Source organism: Polistes fuscatus, unplaced genomic scaffold, assembly GCF_010416935.1.
Source record: "Polistes fuscatus isolate 324 unplaced genomic scaffold, CU_Pfus_HIC Scaffold45, whole genome shotgun sequence".
Classification (NCBI taxonomy): Eukaryota; Metazoa; Arthropoda; class Insecta; order Hymenoptera; family Vespidae; genus Polistes; species Polistes fuscatus.
The window spans coordinates 24,510-40,330 of record NW_025113124.1 but is presented as its reverse complement, the minus strand read 5'-3'; the positions used below and the strand labels follow the sequence as shown (position 1 = coordinate 40,330).

General features: G+C 29.6%; 4 non-coding genes and 1 pseudogene across 4 annotated transcripts; 1 reads left to right on the top strand and 4 right to left on the bottom strand.

The window, feature by feature from the left end:
* Nucleotides 1-1,226: 1,226 nt before the first annotated feature.
* On the top strand, nt 1,227-15,168 carry LOC122521641 (annotated as a pseudogene).
* Nucleotides 1,994-2,112, bottom strand: LOC122521726. Its single transcript, XR_006304873.1, has one exon. It is a non-coding gene; the product is annotated as a 5S ribosomal RNA (ribosomal RNA).
* LOC122521715 lies at nt 2,410-2,528 on the bottom strand. Its single transcript, XR_006304862.1, has one exon. It is a non-coding gene; the product is annotated as a 5S ribosomal RNA (ribosomal RNA).
* LOC122521661 lies at nt 7,806-7,924 on the bottom strand. The gene has a single exon (XR_006304817.1). It is a non-coding gene; the product is annotated as a 5S ribosomal RNA (ribosomal RNA).
* Nucleotides 8,214-8,332, bottom strand: LOC122521702. The gene has a single exon (XR_006304850.1). It is a non-coding gene; the product is annotated as a 5S ribosomal RNA (ribosomal RNA).
* Nucleotides 15,169-15,821: the final 653 nt, after the last annotated feature.

Below are 15,821 nucleotides of genomic sequence, written 5' to 3'. Positions count from 1 at the left end.
TTTCTTATGTTTCATCAGATTAAAAAATGAAAATGCGTTTTTATTCAATGCGTGGTTATTTGAAACTCGCTTAAATCGAAATTAAGAGATAATCTTTTAATATACATCATGTTTAAAAGTACGCAAGATATTTTTAAAGTGTTTAAAAATTATTCTTTTCATTGAAACTCATGTAATAATATTATGATCTATAAGATATCTTTCTCTTCAAATAAACATAGTTTTTAGAAATACTTATATTCCCTAAACCAGCCAATTATTATCATAGTTTCTTATAAATTGATCGTGACAAAATTTCCTTTTTTTGTTACAAAAAAAATTATTTTACAAAAAGGATGCATACGAAAATTTTCCTTAATTAAAAAAATATATAATTTAAGACAATTATTTTAAAATCGTTATTATACTTAAAAAAAATGTATAATATTTATTTTTGCTCCTAAATAAATTATTCTTAAAAGTATATATTTTCTTTCTTTTGTAAAAAGAATTATTCATTATTCCTTTAAAAATTCCTAGAACTTTATATTAGTTTAAAGCCTTAAGGCTCGCGTTACTTCTCAAGAATACTTAACAGAAAAAATGGAGTTATATTGATATGGTAAATTATTCTTCTTAAAAACACTGGGACATACATATACGTACGCTGACTTTTCTGTTATATTAAAATTTTTTAATGGAAAAAAAGGTTTCAATTATTTTCGTATATGATAAGATAAGATAAGGGTAGAGCACTACTATTACCGATATAGTGCTTAGCTGACCTGCCACTAGAGTGAGCATTAAAAAGTTGGCATAGAACCTCAACAATTAAAAAAAATGAGTAAGTGTATATAATTGCTAGCTATTTGATAAATCAAAATCTTTAATTGCTAACTTTATTAATTAATTATTTAATTAGTTAATAATATTTACATACGTGGAAACGTCATAAGTGGGAGATTTTTTCAAAATGCGTTAGTGCCTTGAATTTGTAGTGGCGCATGCGTATAACATATCTCTCACTCATGACGTTTCTACATTTCTAATTATTAATAACTAATTAAATATTTAATTATTAAAGTTAGCAATTATGGATTTCGAATTTACAGGTAGCTAGCAATTAAATTCACTTATTTACTTCTTTGAATTGTTGAAGTTATATGTTGAAGTTCTTTTTAATGCTCATTGTGACTCGTGTAATTGATGATTACACGATTGTAGGCTGAGAAGGCGCCGTACAAACAATGGGTCTTGCGATCCATGGAAAAGATGTGGTTGTAGTACTTTGTGAAGGTGATATAAATGGGGCAGATGTTGTTGAAGTCGTACTTGTTACATTTGAAACACGACACGAGGAAAGTAGATTAGATGTTTCTATTTGGAAAATTGTAGCTCGGATCCAACCTATATAGCTGTAATTAAAGTACTCGATATCCAATTTGCCGTTTACAAAGATTAGTTCTGGACTTGGAAATATACCACATGCTAAAAAATTGATTAAAGTAGAAATAATTATGCCTAATTTGAAAAAATGTTACTAATTTTATATTTAACTGCTATTACTTTTCAACGATATTCTAGTATATAATACTTATTGTTAGTGTAATATAATATTTCCAAAAAGCAATTTACAATTATCTACCTTAAGAATTACACGATTAATGGGATTAACTAAAAATTGTTTCAACCGAAAAAATTATTTAAATTTTAAAAAATTAAAAGCGATGAAAAAAGCTGGCTAAATTTAACTTTAGCGACTAGTAATGAATTAAAATTGAGTAGATATGTATCAATTGATAGTGCAGAGTATATGCAAATAAAGCTAACGTAAAATGTTGCTCAGATATGATTTACGAAAATATTTTTATTATGTATTAAAATAAAATTATATATAAAGAATATTTTATAAAATAAATAAATTATTAGGAAAAAAAATTATATTATCGAAATATGTTATATTTGGTTTCATCTTGACGATATTTCTAATAAAAATAGAAAAAAAAAAGAAGAATGTCAACAGCACACGGTGTTCCCAAGCGGTCACCCATCCAAGTACTAACCGTGCCCAGCGATGCTTGACTTTAGTGATCGGACGAGAACTAGTACTTTCATCGCGGTATGGCCGTTGACGAGAACAACACATCTATTAATTGCTCTTAACCATTGAATTCGTAGCACTACTATGGAAAAAACAAAAGAAAACACTACAAGACGCCTGATACGTACGAATCTCAAAAAACACGATTTATCGGAAATTTTCGATCGATCTGGTAAAAAGATCTGACACAATTAATAAGGCAGGAGAGGTTGTAAAGAATCGTTCGGTAAGTGGTTTCGTGTAGAAAAAAAAATTATATTATCGAAATATGTTATATTTGGTTTCATCTTGACGATATTTCTAATAAAAATAGAAAAAAAAAAGAAGAATGTCAACAGCACACGGTGTTCCCAAGCGGTCACCCATCCAAGTACTAACCGTGCCCAGCGATGCTTGACTTTAGTGATCGGACGAGAACTAGTACTTTCATCGCGGTATGGCCGTTGACGATAGTTTTTGCGGTCGATTACATTTTCGGCCGATTAAGGTTGCATAGTCTACGCTATATTCGCGAATGTATTAGGCACGGTATAGGTACATGAAAATTACCTTCTACATTAATTATCTTAGAAAAATGTTATATTTTCATAGTTTATCTATATTTATATTTTTAACAATATAATTTTTTACTTCTTAACTCTGTATTTTGTTTTGTTATTATAATTTACAAAGCATTGTCCATGTTTTAGAAGGACCGTTTACTAATTCTAATCTTATCTTCGTTAAGATGTGTTATTTTACATTTCATACGAATGGATATCAACATTTTAGGAACCTCTTCAAGTACCAATACGGCATTCCTATTTCTTGGATATAACGTAATCTAACATAAACACCGTTGTCGTCGCTTACTCGCAATCCGACCTGTGGACCGAATAGCTGTGGCCGGGAAGGCGCCTTCCGATCGCAAAGTGTGTATAATTTAACATTATTTAGTATTAAATAAATTTTAAACTTTACTTTAACTTTTAAAATAAACTTTAAACATTAATCAGCAATTTTTCGTTCTACTAAATTTTAATGATTTTAAATATATTAGTAATAAGTGGCTTCATTATGAAAATATCATGAAAAAATGTAACTATTAGAGTAGCTAACTCGATTTTTTTGGAAAATGAACTTATGTCACTTTCAAAATAAATAACTTATTTGTACTTTAAAATCGGTAAAATAGTAACTTTACAATGTGTTTTTTAAATTAACGTTATTCACACACGCGATAAGCTTGACGGACACATTTAAATTGTATTTTTCACTCGTGCATAACTAATTGTTTGGTATAAATAGTTGGAAACTCCACTTTAAGTGGAGCAGTCCACTTAACATTTTTTATTCGTTAAAAGTTATAAATGAATGTCTTTTATTTCCGACATTTGTGCCACGTTTAGAAAATTTTAACCCTCGTGCGCTGTAAGCAATCTGCTGTAAGAAACTGGGGATGAACAATAGAAGAGCGTGACAAGTCTGTATTTTCTCCTCTTATTCCCATTTCTCTTCCGTAAGAGAAAACACAACTAACATAACACGCGTAAATGTTAATTCACCAGAGAGATTTACTTGTCTAATAACTTTGCGAAATACTTACACTAAATACATGAAACTAATCAGTGAAAGTGAAAACAAAAACAAAAACGGATCGTAACTTTTCATAATAAATAATAATAAATTCATAATAAATAATAATAAATAGTTATTAAATATTACCCCGATCATCAATGTTCAGAGGCTCCTATGTATTAAAAAGAGATATACATTATTTGGTTTTAATAATAAACTACACTTTGCGTGTATAAATCGTTTTTTTGTTTTTTATAGTAAAATAACGAAGCTATAACAGGGCTGTATCTATAGGCTTCGTGAGTAAAATCATAAATCGTTAAATTCAAACATGTAATTAAACAATACTAATTTAATCTAGACTAGTATATAATAGGCTAGGTATCATTAATATTGTAGTGTCATCTATAATTACAGCATCCTATTAATGATAGATAAACTTTAAAATTTCATTATAAATGCTACTCAGGTTATTTATGTCTGTTTTGTAATTAACTGTGTTGTTATTGATCATGTGGAATATTTCGCTTATATTTCTTTTGAACCAATTGTTTTCTACATCTAAAATTGTTGCTGTGTCAAATTTAAAATTGTGTCCTGTTTCCAAGTGATGTTTAGCTAACGCACTGGTATTAGTTTTTTGTGCATTGATTGGTTTACAATCATTTCTATGTTGATGTATTCCTTTTTTGAGCAGCAATTAGAGAAGGCACTACAATATTGATGATACCTAGACTATTATACACTAGTCTAGATTAAATTAGTATTGGTTAATTACATGTTTAAATTTAACGATTTATGATTTTACTCACGAAGCCTAGATACAGCCCTGATATAGCTTCGTTATTTTACTATAAAAATAAACGATTTATATATGCTAAGTGTAGTTTATTAATAAAACCAAATAATGTATGTCTTTTTAATACATAGGAGGAGACTCTATAAATAATCCGTTATAAATAATGAAATCCTGCACGAACCCAGATTGCGTATCACACAAAATAAACGATTTAATCCCAAATCTGTTATTTTTGGAAGGAATGTACTATTTGAACGACAATCTTCTTTTATAATAGAGTAAACTTTCGTCAATAAATAGATTTTCAAAAGGATGTAATAACATTAGAAAACGGTGTCGGAGCTTATCGTAATTTTCTTTTATTTTATATAATTTGTTTATATCTGCGGTCACATTGTTCGTATATAAATTGTAAGATTTATTTTGAAGTATTTTGGGAATTGTTCGTATTATCATTCTTATCAAGGCTACTGCGATAACTGTTTGCCGTGCCCCGTCAATGAAATTTAGAAAATTTTCAAAGCATAATAATTGAAAATAATCTAAAACTGGTACCAAATAGAGTTAATCGGTGTTTTTATTCCCGAATCCTTGGAATTTAATTTATGAATAGTTGGCCGGAAAAAAAATCATTCGTTAATCGGTGTAATTTCTGTGATATTTTTTCTAGATTCAGATGAAATATCTTCTTCGTATTCGAATGTGCCGGATTTGATTTCTCAAAATCATTTATCATATTTCTATTACTTTTCTTTCGTGTCAAATTTGAATTTATCTCGTCATCCAAATAATTCTTATTTACGTCAATGCGTCTTTTTCTGTTATTTTTCATCATTTTAGGGATGAAATAAAATCTGTTCAGAAATTATTCATTTAAATATAGTTAATCAAGTGACTGAATATGACTCAACTGAATCAACTGAACTGAATAGATTTGAATCAACTTACTAAATTTGAATCAATTTAATTCAACAGAATACGGATCAATTAAATGAATCAGAACATGGATCAAACAATTAAGATGTAGTAGTTTTCACCCGTTACCTATAAATTTGTTCCCATTAACATAAATGGCACCGGTATAACTTTGGAGAAGGGAAAGTTGTAAAAAATTACCATTTTCCAAAACTTCATGAAAGAAATGAAATATTTAACTGTACTGCTATATAAATATCAAGAAAATCGTTGGAAGTTCGTCGGACGGATTCGTAACCGTTGTAAACAAAGTAAATATAATATACCCGGCATTTTCTTGTGTGTATGTGTGTGTGTGTAGGGCGAGGTGTGTGTTGATTGCGGGAGGGGGAGCTCGGTTGCTCGATCTGCTGATACATTCCTCAAAAATACAAATGTTATTATAAAAATACAATGAGGGACAGTTACAGAGAGAAAGAGAGAGAGAGAGAGTGAGAGAGAGAGAGAGAGAGAGAGAGAGTGCCATTAAAAAAAATTTCGTCAAAATACGTCAAGAAAAATGAAAGTTGTACGAAACAAAACTTATGCCTTTTTTATTAAAAGGTAACAAAATTGTCATTTAACAAAATAAGAAATTTTAATGAACCTACTTGTTGCTACGTGGTAGGCTTGAATGACATTTTGACAAAAGCGACGCTATTTCTTCAGAGAAACCGTTCACGTGCTATCTTATTTCACTTATATTACAATTTACAATACTTATATAACAATTTAAATGTCTACGGACAAATTGTAAAGGTTTATGGAATTAATAGAAAAAAAAAATATTGCTGCTTCTAAGGACTAACGGTTCTTGTAAACCTTTTTTCTAATTCCTCATATCAGTGGTTCTCAAATTATTTTGATACAAGACCATCCTCTCCACACTTCGTGTAAAATTTTGTCCCTTTCTCTGGATAGACACAGTAGACGTTTTATTTTTTTTTTTTTAATAACATTATCTTATTTTACTATTTTTTATTGCTACATGACACTTATTGAAGAATATCTATATATTTTTTATTTTAACAAAAATTTCTCTACATTTGGTGACCGGAAAACGTTCTCGCGACCCTCGATTTGCGTACCACTGCGTTAGATCAATAGAAAACATGCGATCTCAAGAACAGCCATAAAATTTCCAAGCTTCGTTAGGAAGGGATGCATGTTATTGTCGATTAGGGTCCAGTTGACGATCTTTGAAAATAACTTTATCAAATAAATACAGTAAGGAACAAAAGTATTCGAACAGTAAATATGTCTAAAAGAAAACGATTTGTATTTTTTGTATTATTAACTGTAATACAATATATATAATTGTGCAAGTAATATATGTGTGTAAGTAATAATATAAATAGTAATAAAGTATAAATATATGTGTGTAAGTAAAATAAATAAACAAAATTTAATTATAGTATTATGTAACTTTCTTTTTCTGTGCTTTCTTATTTCTTTTTTTCGTTATTGTGAAGTAAGCTTAATAAATTTTCTTAAAAATTAAAAGAAAATTCTACAAGACTCCTGATACGTACGAGTCTCGGAAACACGGTTTATATAGATATTTTCGATCGTGAAAAAGTTCAGACACAATTAATATGGTAGGTGAGATGGTAAGGAATCGTTCGGTAAATTGTTTCCTGTAGAAAAAAAAAAATTTATATTATATGTAACGGAGTAATATTAGTTTAGGATAGGATATAGGATAAACTAATCTTAGTTTGTTTTACGATAGAATAGAGAACTTATGGAACTATAGAATTCGTAAGAAAGGGTCCTTTTAAGAGAGGAATATAATATTTATTTCCGATCAAGTATCGTCTGGTGGTCTAGACTGTGGAGATTACGAGAACGCTTTGTACGCACTCCCACTCTAGGGTGTTACGTAGATATGGAAGAAAGACGGTTGATGACCAATAATGGGTCGGAAGGGGGACTAGGACCGCCTTGCGTACCCTTTACCCCTCCGACGGCGGTAGGACCGATGCATAAGAAAGAGAGTTAGTCTTATGATTGCACTGGAGTTATGTATTATGATTAAGTATTAAGAAGTCTTATGGTATTATGTCGAGATATTAAGTGGTCGTATTATGTTGAAGTGTTATGTGTTCCTATTGAGTGATTATTATTTCTTACGTCTTATGTGTTACGTCTTTTATGCTTTATGTTTTCTTACGTTTATGATTATGTTATTTTGAAGCCTTATGTTTAAGTGATTTTATGTATGATTAAATATATGTGTACTCTTAACTATTATTCCTGACAAACTGTTATCTAAATAATAACGTCCTTTAACCCTTGCATCCAGATCAGAAGAAGAACGATCGATCATCAATCGTTCGTTTACATCTAGAAATATGTTATATTTGGTTTCATCTTGACGATATTTCTAATAAAAATAGAAAAAAAAAAGAAGAAAGTCAACAGCACACGGTGTTCCCAAGCGGTCACCCATCCAAGTACTAACCGTGCCCAGCGATGCTTGACTTTAGTGATCGGACGAGAACTAGTACTTTCATCGCGGTATGGCCGTTGACGAGAACAACAGATCTATTAATTGCTCTTAACCATTGAATTCTACTATGGAAAAAACAAAAGAAAATACTACAAGACGCCTGATACGTACGAGTCTCGGAAAACACGGTTTATATGAAATTTTCGATCGATCTGGTAAAAAGATCTGACACAATTAATAAGGCAGGAGAGGTTGTAAAGAATCGTTCGGTAAGTGGTTTCGTGTAGAAAAAAAAATTATATTATCGAAATATGTTATATTTGGTTTCATCTTGACGATATTTCTAACAAAAATAGAAAAAAAAAGAAGAATGTCAACAGCACACGGTGTTCCCAAGCGGTCACCCATCCAAGTACTAACCGTGCCCAGCGATGCTTGACTTTAGTGATCGGACGAGAACTAGTACTTTCATCGCGGTATGGCCGTTGACGATAGTTTTTGCGGTCGATTACATTTTCGGCCGATTAAGGTTGCATAGTCTACGCTATATTCGCGAATGTATTAGGCACGGTATAGGTGCATGAAAATTACCTTCTACATTAATTATCTTAGAAAAATATATTTTCATAGTTTATCTATATTTATATTTTTAACAATATAATTTTTTACTTCTTAACTCTGTATTTTGTTTTGTTATTATAATTTACAAAGCATTGTCCATGTTTTAGAAGGACCGTTTACTAATTCTAATCTTATCTTCGTTAAGATGTGTTATTTTACATTTCATACGAATGGATATCAACATTTTAGGAACCTCTTCAAGTACCAATACGGCATTCCTATTTCTTGGATATAACGTAATCTAACATAAACACCGTTGTCGTCGCTTACTCGCAATCCGACCTGTGGACCGAATAGCTGTGGCCGGGAAGGCGCCTTCCGATCGCACAAAGTGTGTATAATTTAACATTATTTAGTATTAAATAAATTTTAAACTTTACTTTAACTTTTAAAGTAAACTTTAAACATTAATCAGCAATTTTTCGTTCTACTAAATTTTAATAATTTTAAATATATTAGTAATAAGTGGCTTCATTATGAAAATATCATGAAAAAATGTAACTATTAGAGTAGCTAACTCGATTTTTTGGAAAATGAACTTATGTCACTTTCAAAATAAATAACTTATTTGTACTTTAAAATCGGTAAAATAGTAACTTTACAATGTGTTTTTTAAATTAACGTTATTCACACACGCGATAAGCTTGACGGACACATTTAAATTGTATTTTTCACTCGTGCATAACTAATTGTTTGGTATAAATAGTTGGAAACTCCACTTTAAGTGGAGCAGTCCACTTAACATTTTTTATTCGTTAAAAGTTATAAATGAATGTCTTTTATTTCCGACATTTGTGCCACGTTTAGAAAATTTTAACCCTCGTGCGCTGTAAGCAATCTGCTGTAAGAAACTGGGGATGAACAATAGAAGAGAGTGACAAGTCTGTATTTTCTCCTCTTATTCCCATTTCTCTTCCGTAAGATAAAACACAACTAACATAACACGCGTAAATGTTAATTCACCAGAGAGATTTACTTGTCTAATAACTTTGCGAAATACATACACTAAATATATGAAACTAATCAGTGAAAGTGAAAACAAAAACAAAAACGGATCGTAACTTTTCATACAATAAAATAAATCTATCATTTTTATTTGTTTTTGAAATATATTTATTGCAATGGATAGAATGGTGCAATTAGTATCACGAGGTCTTCTTATCATTGATAAGTTCAATACGAAATTTACAGACTTTCTTATATGGCAAAATTACATTGAGTATGCAATCGATGAACTCGAATTAACAAATGACCAAAAAGTGCCTTTTTTATTAAATATGTTAGAATCCTCGGCTTATGGCATAATGGTTTTATTTCCTACCGATCCTTTTGAACTAACATACGACCAACTTATATTCATATTAGAGAATTTATACTCAAAATTCAGGAACGAGAGAGTGCAGCTAGGTATCGTTTATATTATCGTGATCAAATCGAAGGTGAAAGCATACGACACTATGGATTTACTTTAAATCAACTAATTCGACAATGCAATTATGAATATATCGATAGTTTTTATTTGGTCAACCGATTTATATATGGGCTAATAAGTTATCGAATACAAAATCATTTATTGACAATACCAAATTTAGATTTCTTCGACGCAATAATGATCGCTTAGTACATTGAACTTTACGAAAATATGTGTGTTTCTTATTCGACAATACGATAGACAAAAGTAAATTATAAAACATCATAAATCAATGAAATACAAATTGGACAAACAAATCTATCGAAGGATTCAGAAGAACTGGTAGTTTTAAACAAATCATTTGTTTTTGAGAAGATAATTTTTTAATCAAATACCAACACAACGTTATAGGAATTTCTACTGTTGCCAGAAGCTCTCATAAATTTAGGGAAATGTTGTTTAACATTCGAAGTAAACAACAGAAAACACGCGACAAGGCTGCGTTTTCTTCTTTTAAGAAAAACCTAGCAATTAATCGTGACATTTTAAAATTCCAATTGTGGATTTTATCTTTGGTATATTAATATGTTAATATTCTAAATAATAGTAAATTACTGGAAATCAAAGACGTTAAATGTTTATTGTTGTTTGGAAAAATAGTGTTCTTATATTTCAAAGCTTTTGAAACAAGAAACTAACCGTGTTTATGTATGCGACATTTCCTAATTACTTTACGTGCCAGTAATTAATATGTCTTTCGTTAAAAAAACATGCAACCACATGTTGAAGGATCAAAAAGAAAACATCATATTAAAGAAGGAAAACATACGATGAAATAAGTAAATTTTTAAATTTACATTATTAACTACGATACATTACATTATTAAAAAATCGAAATCTAAAGGAATTATAAAAAATATAATAAATACAGTTCAGGTCGACCAAAGAAGTTAGCGGAAAGAGAATAAAGAACTTTGATCCATGAAATAAAAAAATCCAAAGATTACTGCTACAAAACTTGCAACAGCAGTTAACCAAAACTTTAAGGAAGGTGTACATCCATAATTATGTAGAAGAGTGCTACGTAAAATGATTATCATGCTAGGGTTCTCAGAAAGAAGTCATACATTAGTGATATTAATAAGAAGAAAAGATTAAAATTCGCCAAAGAATTTATTAGCAATGATGTTTGTTTCTGGAATAAAGTAATATTTTTCATTATTAGTAATATTTTAAATTTCGATTCTCCAAATCCTTTTGTAGCAATCGTTTACAATCGTTACGTTTGTAAGAAATAAATCATTGGAATTATATACACATATATAAACATTGGAATTATTTTCGCTACATTCAATCTGTATCTCAACGACAATTTTTTCTTCTGTTTTAATTAAAGACAGATCAAAAAACAATGTTAACGATGCTGGAATTATCTTTCATTTTAACCTCAGTAATATATTCTTGATCACTACTATTTAAAATATTTCATGACGATTATTTTAAATATCGAAACGCGTTCAAACATTAATTTTTAATTTAATATAATTTTTTAATTACTGCGTAAAAAAACAATACAATCTTGTTATAAAACATGTGTATGATCTTTCGATTAATGTAAACAAAATTTGTCATTCAAAAGCATCTTCGTTGGATCATCGCATACTACCATTTGCTCGATGCATTTTTAAAAACAGCTAACGAGTTCGACTTCTCCTTTTTTATTTTATTTTTTTTTTTTGAGTCAATTAGATCAAATCAGTCAAATTTATAATTAGAAGCAAGTTCATATCTCTTTTTATTAATTTTTGATCTTACATTTGTTTACAGATAGAACGAGTCTCGCCTGCGTTACAACAGCAACTGTTGCTGTCGCTACAGTAGTTTTCATCCTTTGGTGGTGGCGGAACCGTAAACAGAAGTATCAACTACCTTCGAAATGGAGGAAAGTAGGTGAACTTAGCGATCTCGTTACATATCCGGTAAAATCATTGGGTCCAATTAGATACACGACGATGGAGTGTACTGTATTGGGTCTCAAAGTTGGGGGTGGTTACGTGATCGGACATTATTGGTTATTGATATTAATGGACGCTTTGTCACTGCTAACAATTTCCAAAAATGATGCAGGTAATAAAATTTTGTAAATAATTCTGTTTATTAATCTTCAGTAATATCATTAATGTTGAATAGTTTAAGAAATAAAAAAAATATCTAATTTAATTATAAATTATTATTTAAAATATGTATAAGGTAAAAGATCCTATAGCGGAACGACGAAGGGCATGTGACAGTTTATATTATTTAAGAAATATTTATTCAGCCCGTAGAATGAATTAATTTTAATTCATAGTTTAGAACAAATATTCAGATATACGATAAAAATTAAAAATAAGCTTATCCAAAGTTTAATAATTAAAAAAAATGTTTTTCGAACCAGCTTAAAAGACTCAGTACCGGAACGCTAAAAATGACTAGCCCTAATAGCGGAATATGATTGGCCCAATACCGGAACAGTGAATGATAAAAGTTTCTCCAAATGAAAAAATTATGCTTTATCTAAATTATAATTAAGTCAATGAATAGTTGAAAAATTGAAGTTATTAATAATAGTATTTTATTATAAAAGATATAATTTTAATTATGAAGGACATAATTTTTATATTGAAAACGAAACATAAAACATTTAAAAATTGCAAATTAAACGAGTAAATCATAAATAATAATAATAAAAAAAATATATATTTTCGACTTGATAATAAATGTAAACACAAGATTTTGAGGTGAAACTTTATAAATTATTAGTTTAGAGCAAAATATTAAATACACAAATTTTTTTTTATTTTCAAAACTGAAGTTTATGTACTTACTGTATTACTTATTCAATCACAAATAATTTTTGTATTGCACTAGACCTTGCACTTTAACAAAATACATTGCATATGTCAGTTGATATTAACAAAATATCAACATGGCAGACTGTTCCGGTATGGGGTCGGGCCAATTTCGAGTGTACCGATAGACGAACAGCAAAAATTAATAATTTTAATGAATTTTTTTCATATTAACACTTAAGACTGTGAATTCTAAATACCTCTGCGGACACATAAAAAAAAAAAAACTTTTGAAAAAGTTGCTTTTTACATTTTTTACGAGCTTAAGACTACGGACTGCTTTCTTAGCAAATTCCTTAAGGAATCGAGTTAAGTCATCGAATTAAATTTGGTCCTACAATTTTTATTTTTTTTTTAATGTTATTGATGGACTTGTAAATTTTACTTATATTCTATTTCATGCCCAAACCATTAAAATTTCGAAAAAATAAAAATTCTTAAAATTCCATATCATATTCAATAAGATATAATATAATAATCCTGAAATCGTTCCGGTACTGGGTCTCGTTCCGCTATAGGGTCTTTTACCTTATTAAATAATAGAATTAAAAAAAAAAAATTCATGTAAATTATTAACAGATATCACCAAGCGTTTCGGATTCAATTTTAACCCTAAATGCTCCTGGCATGACGTCGGTTTCGATAGATCTCGCACGTATTCCTGGAAAAAGTTTTCAAACCGCAGTATGGGGTCAAACAGTACCGGCTTGCGATTGCGGAGAAGAAGCAGCCAGATGGTTGTCGCGTTTTCTTCTTCAAGAAGACGTCGGTTTTCGTTTGGTCCATTATCCGTTAGATCGACCAGTGAGAAAAATACGAAACAAGGTCTTCCCTTTGATCGAAAACGCTGATAGCGTGAGTATTTACAAAAGGTTTTTTTCTTCTTTTTTATTTTCCTAGAATCAGTTGACCTTCATTACGACGATGACAACTACGAAAACATTTAACTGGAACGCGTGGAATTGCTTTCGTCAAATTTTCATACTTTTTCCATCAATTGTACTTTGTCATCTTGAGCTACTGTATTTCTCGCAAAATACAGTGTATCTTTTAAACATACTCAACGTATGTTGTTTTATCTGCTTACGAAGAATGCACGTGAAGTCATATATACGAATAATTGTTATTATTATGAATTTTATTGCTATTATTGTAACCGTATATTACTCATCTAGTACATTAAAAATCGCGTTATGTGAATTGTGGTTATTGTTTTCATCGAACGTACAAATAATTTTGTTCACATTTATTTATAATTTATCGAACGTTTCTTTTTTTTTAACAGGGTGCTTATCCCGACGAGACCAGCTATCATCTTATAAATGAGTCGTCGATAACGGATTTAAATTCTCGATTGAAAGAATCGATAACTTCGTCGAATTTTCGACCGAATTTTGTTGTGAAAAATGCAAACGTTTACGAAGAAGATAGTTGGGATTGGATTAAGATCGGAGACGTTGTTTTTAGAAACATTAGACCTTGTACTAGATGTAATTTAACTACGATTGATCCTGAAACCGGTACTAAAAATTCCAAGGTCGAACCTTTAAATACTTTAAAAAGGTATAATAATTATTTTCTTTACACAATTTTAATTTTTGTAATTAATTGCAAAATTGATTAGCTCGACGATGTTTAATTTATTTTAATCATTTTTCTTCGAGAACATTTTAATGTAGTTCTCATAAATAATATAGGATTTATCAATAATTTATGAGTGAATAATTTATTTCAAATATTCTAATTGATTACTTTTTTTTTTTTACAGCTATAGGCAAATTGTTGATCCAAAAATTCGTCCCCTTATCGGTGAGGCTCCAGTTATGGGAATTCATCTTGCTTTGAGAGGGCCAAGTGGTATCATACGTTTAGGTGATCCAGTTTACGTAGATGTTCCGTAGGAAGAAAAAACGCCTGTAGACACACCGATGGGTTTCTTACGAGGATGAGATTATTTGCAACGAAGAAAATTTTCTTGTAGGAAACCATAACTCGTGACGTGATCAAATTAGAAGAAATCGAAAAAAGTAATCTTCCTCGTGTTTCCCTTATAATTTAACATTTTATTTCGGAAGAAAAAGAAGAAGTAGGTTTAATAAGAATTTTATTCGAAGTAATATTTCGGTATAATGATTGTTTATAAGGATTTACTATAATCGGATTGTACGTAGTAACATACGTATGTAAAATAATTGTCTGTTAATTAGAGTATAACTCATTTTGTTGTAATCTATTTGATTACAACAAAAACAGATCTGACAAAATCAGATCTTTCATCGTTACGAGTATAATCGCACGATTAGCGAGTTATATTTTTGTAAAAATTGTATTACAATAATATAATTTAATTTTGGATATGTATAAAGTTTAATTACAATTTCTAATACACATTCGCACAATGCAGTTTTTACAACGTTTTAATTTCTAATCTACTTGCTATTAAAATTTTACTTAATGATTCAATAATCCAATAACCTAATAGTCTACACATTCTCATCTCTACGCTTTACTATTCTCATCTCTAAATCCTAAATACATGGGAAAATATCAGAAAACAAGTATTTTTTGGAGGACGTTTAACCAGTGGTATGTATTTAGTAAACTTCGTAAGGTATATATAGAAAACAATAATATTTTTTAAAAAGATATGTTGATTTTGAGTTACGTAATGAGATATACGTAAATATTAAGTACTTTCTCTACACCACCTTTCATTCAATCAATGTTTGTAAGTCAATAAAAAATAATATACATATAATGAACAAAACATTCATATATCTATTGTTAAAGTATATTTAAAACGCGCGCATCAATCATTCCTGAACTTTCGAAATTTTAATGGAATCCGTTTTAGTCAAGTTTAACCCGTACGGCAGCATTATATCAAGATCGCTTGGCGTAAAAATGTTGATATTGAACAAAATAAAAATGACAAGCTGAGAGAACAAAGATGAGTTCAATTAAAAAATATATTTCTTGAGGTATAATGACCAATTAAAAAATTAATTGAAATGACGTTGGCTTCGTTGCATAGGAAAAAAGAAAGATATATAAGA